This window comes from Penaeus japonicus, unplaced genomic scaffold, assembly GCF_977035675.1.
Source record: "Penaeus japonicus unplaced genomic scaffold, GWHDUDI00000001_assembly GWHDUDI00000007, whole genome shotgun sequence".
NCBI lineage: Eukaryota > Metazoa > Arthropoda > Malacostraca > Decapoda > Penaeidae > Penaeus > Penaeus japonicus.
This window is the reverse complement of record NW_028234409.1, coordinates 8,407,022-8,412,021: the sequence shown is the minus strand read 5'-3', so window position 1 is coordinate 8,412,021 and position 5,000 is coordinate 8,407,022. Positions and strand designations below refer to the sequence as shown.

Here is a 5,000-nt window from a genome sequence, read left to right as displayed (position 1 = left end):
TCACTCACACACTCACTCACATCACTCCACACTCACTCACAGCACACACACACACAAACACATACACATACCACATACACTCAAGTATGCCACCACTCCCACTCACTCACTCACTCATCCACTCCCCCACTCACTCACCACACCTACACTCCACTCGTCTCTCACACACACACACACACACACACACACACACACACACACACACACACACACACACACACACACACACACACAAACAAACAAACAACCAAGCTACCTAGTACAGGACAACTACCTGTTACCATACACCTACAACCACCTGTTGGATCGCGCTAACCACCTGTTATTCCTTCACACCACCTGTTATTTCGCACTTCATTTCCTCCCAGGCGAAAACACCTCTTCATGTCACACCATACACCGTATTCTGAATTTATTTCACTATACTAACGGCTAATCTTATGTCGCTAGGTTGAAAACTTTCATGTCGCTCTCTCTATCTCTCGCTCTTTCGCTCTTTCTTAGTCTCTCTCTCTCTCTCTCTCTCTCTCTCTCTCTCTCTCTCTCTCTCTCTCTCTCTCTCTCTCTCTCTCTCTCTCTCTCTCTCTCTCTCTCTCTCTCTCAATCTCTCTTTCTCTCTCCTCTCTCCTCTCTCTCTCTCTCACTATCTCTCTCTCTCTCATACTCTCTCTCATACTCTCTCTCTCTGTCTCTCTCCTCTCTCTCTCTCTCTCTCTCTCCTCTCGTCTCTCTCCTCTCCCTCCCTCCTTCCTCACTCCCTCCCTCCTCCCTCCCTCCCTCCCTCCCTCCCTCCCTCCCTCCCTCCCTCCCCCCCCCTCGCTCTCTCTCTCTATCTCTCTATCTATCTATCTCTATCTCCCTCTCCCTCTCTCTCCCACTCCCACTCTCACTCTCACACCCACTCCCCTTCGCTCCCCTCTCCCTCTCTCATAGTATAATTAATAATAATTTAGGCGTTACTCTAATCAGATCAAGAGTAATGTTATCTGATCACAGTTACCATTAAGTAAAATCTCTTCTCTTTCACTGATTTACCAAAATATTTTGGTGTTTAAATGATAACATCAGGTCATCGAGAGAAAGTGATAAGTTTGGCTTCCCCTGCGCCCTGTGACCTGACCTGACCTCTCTCTAGCCGGAGGCGGTAGGGGGGGGGGGTGCTGGGTGGCGTTCAGATTTCTCCAGTGAATAAGGAAATCCAGTTGGGTGAAAATATCAGTATGTTAGAGAGAGAGAGAGGGGGGGGGAGGGAGAGAGAGAGAGGGGGAAGAAGGGGAGAGAGAGAGAGAGAGAGAGAGAGAGAGAGAGAGAGAGCGACTTAACGACTTGAAAAAAATATATTTACAGATGAGTAGAAACAGAGATAGTTTAGATAATGTGAAATGTCCAGAGAGAGAGAGGGGAGAGGGGGAAGACAAAAGAGGGAAAGAGAAAGGAATAGAGGCAATTTAGATGATGTCAAATGTCTTGAGAGAGAGAAGGGAGAGAAAGAAGACAAGAGACCTTTAAGGAATAGAGGCAATTTAAATAAAGTGAAAATATCCTGAGAGAGAGAGAGAGAAGAGGAGGAAGACAAGAGAAGGAAAGAGAAAGGAATAGAGGCAATTTAAACAGAGTGAAATATCTTCAGTAAAGGCGCAAGCGTGACTCCCATGAGAGAAGGGGAGAGGCGGAGATGCGTTAAGTAGAGTTAATTAGTTTTGGTACGCCAGTGTGACGCAGTTTTAATAACAGAGCGATGTTTAGGTTACGTCACCAGGTTCCTGTTTGTGAGTTTGCTATTGGTCGCTTTGTTTCGTTTCTAATTTCGTTATTGAGGATGTTAATTAATGGAGAGGAAAAAAGAATAAGACAACTGTTAATATAATAAGTTAACCGTCCAATGCAAACACTTTTTTCATAATATCGTTTCGCCATTATCAAAACCACAACCGTTATACACACACACACGCTTCGATATACATAAGCTTATACGTTATGCCAACAGGTGACTCCGTTTCTTTCCAATTTATTTTTCGCTTTTTTCAATGTTTTTCTTTTCTTTCTCTCTTTTTTTCAATTATTTTTCAATATTTTTTTCTTTTTTCTTTTTTTTTCTTTTTTTCAATGTTATATTTTCTTTTTTTACCTTTATTTTTTTTCTTTTTTTTCTGTCTTTTTTTTTGGGGGGAAAGCCAGACCACACTGTTACTCGCGTCACACTGTAATAACGAAAGACTTGAGTGTCCGGCCCGCTACGTATATACTGTACCGTTAACCGAAGCTTGACGTTCAGTTCCTTACTACAGCCCCGAGATTTATGACCGTTTTACAGCTATGGTCAAGGAGGCGCGTCCATAACAGTGTGTGTGTGTGTATTTGTAAGTGTAAGTGTGTGTGTGTATGTTTGTAAGTGTGTGTTTTCGTGTGTGTGTGTTTGTAAGTGTGTGTTTTCGTGTGTGTGTGTTTGTAAGTGTGTGTGTGTGTGTTTGTAAGTGAGTGTGTGTGTGTGTGTGTGTTTGTAAGTGTAAGTGTGTATGTGTGTGTGTGTGATTGTAAGTGTAAGTGTGTGTGTGTGTTTGTGTTTGTAAGTGTGTGTGTGTGTTTGTAAGTATGTGTATGTGTGTGTGCGTGCACGTGTATGCGTAAAGGCGTGTGTATCATTCCACACCCGTTCTGTACTAACCATGATAATCTACTGCCGGTGTTACAAGTATGCGAAGTAAATGCACCCGTGGGTTGGGTCGGGTCTGCGCTGCAGCTGGGATCGTAAATTAGCCATTAAAAGCATCGATGCAATATGATACAAATACTTGAGACTAAGACGTGGAAGGAAATGGCACAGAGGGCCGATTCGCCTCTGCAGGTGGCGGGAAAGGGGAGGGGCGGAGAGCGGAACGGCGAGGGGATACGGGAGCGAAAAGGGGGAAGCGATATTGTGAAAAGGCAAAAAAAAAGAGGGAAATTGAGTTGAGAGTGTGACAAAGACATATAGAGAGGAAGGGAGGGAGGGAGGGAGAATAACAGCGTGAGAGAGGAAGATGGGAGAAGGGGGTAGATAGACAGACGAAACAGGAAATAGTCGGAAACAGAGAATACTGGCCTAAAGTGAAATGTGCCGAGGAGTTTATTTACATGAAAAAAATGCTCCATCAAAGGGCATCCAACGATAGTTTTTTTTGCGGCCACACTAAACCTTTAAAAGAGACAGGGACGAAAATGGTCAATACAACAGGAAAAAAAATACATAAAAAGCTCTACTGCTAAAGGTTTCCCTTCCTGATATACCTCCCTTAAAAAAAAAAACTCCAACCATCCATAACATCCCAACCCTTCCTCGAAATCCAAAATAGAAAAAAAAAATCTCCAAGAGTGTTATAATTCCCCCTCTTCGCAGGGTGTCTGTATTACAGTTCACGCTTGTGTAATATTCTTAATGAGTTCCTTGTGTTCCTCCTCTCGAAGCTCGCTGGCTAGCCGTGTCAATCCAATATGAAAGGGAACCTCCCTCTCTCGGGACAAGAAACGAGTCATCCAAGTGTTTGTTTACAGTATGGTGGCGATGAATGGCTCAGTTCATACCAGGGGCATTTCCTTGGCTCTCTCATCTACCCGACCTCCTCTCTCTATTCCTCGCCGCCCCCCCCCTCTGTAACCCCCCTCACCCCCCTCCCCGACCCCAAAAGGAAGCGCAATGTTGCAATAATGCTCCCCCTTCCCCTCCCTTCCCCCAGGGCACTTCCCCCCTAATGTCATGCGGTGGGGCATAGTTAGCCGCATGAAAAAAGAAAACAAAATAATAAGGAGCGAAATGAAAATGTAGCTTGGGGATAGAGAGAGAGAGAGAGAGAGAGAGAGAGAGAGAGAGAGAGAGAGAGAGAGAGAGAGAGAGAGAGAGAGAGAGAGAGAGAGAGAGAGAGAGGGACAGTGAGAGAGAGAGAGAGAGAGAGGGACAGTGAGAGAGAGAGAGAGAGAGAGAGGGACAGTGAGAGAGAGAGAGAGAGAGAGGGACAGAGAGAGAGAGAGAGAGAGAGAGAGAGAGAGAGAGAGAGAGAGAGAGAGAGAGAGAGAGAGAGACATACATACATACCGAGAGGCCGAACAGACAGGCATAGAGAGAGAGAGAGAATGAGAGAAATGTAATTGTGTGACTTTGCTATCAAACCAGAGGGCTTAATTCCCAGACCGTGTCACGTTGTCTGCCACACACATTTACTCTCACACGCACACATGCAAACGATCATAGACACGCACACATGCAAGGGCTCAGACGCTGACACTTGCAAGAATACTTACACACGGGCTAAAAAAAACAAAAAAACTCAGTTATATACAGCACCATAATACATAAATAGCGATAAGTGATGTGTACACAACTGAACTATCTAAGTAGCGCTTTCAAGTAAGCATAAATTTGCACTTAGCAACACATCAGCTTGACTCATTCTAACAGTGAAGCATCGTTCATTTTAGCATACATGCGCGCAGACGTGAAGAAAAAGCCTAAAACATAATTATGTTTGAATATAATGCACTCCCCCTGAAATGCATTATATTCAGCAACTATCATTATTGCAGTTCAAAATCCTTCTCTTTCTCTCTTTCTCTCTATTTTGCTCTCTCACTCTCTCTCTTTCTTTCTCTCTCTCTCTCTCTCTCTCTCTCTCTCTCTCTCTCTCTCTCTCTCTCTCTCTCTCTCTCTCTCTCTCTCTCTCTCTCTCTCTCTCTCTCTGCCCCTCTCCCTCTCTCTCTGTGCCTCTCTCTCTCTCTCCCTCCCTCCCTCCCTCCCTCTCTCTCTCTCTCCCTCCCTCTCTCCCTCCTCCCCCCCCTCTCTCCTCTCTCCCTCCCTCTCCCTCCCTCCCTCTCTCTCTCTCCTCTCTCCTCCCTCCCTCTCCCCCCCCCTCCTCCCTCTCTCTCTCTCTCCCTCTCCTCTCCCTCCCTCTCTCTCTCTCCCTTCCCTCTCCCTCTCTCTCTCTTTCCTCCCTCTCTCTCTCTCTCTCTCTCTCTCTCTCTCTCTCTCC

The 5,000-nt window shown here is 45.4% G+C and overlaps 1 protein-coding gene across 2 annotated transcripts in view; it reads right to left on the bottom strand.

Annotated features, from left to right (window-relative positions):
* The window catches only part of LOC122252084 (uncharacterized), a 29,000-nt gene that overhangs the window by 23,025 nt on the left and 975 nt on the right, over window positions 1–5,000 (bottom strand). The gene's annotated exons all lie outside the window — the stretch shown is intronic.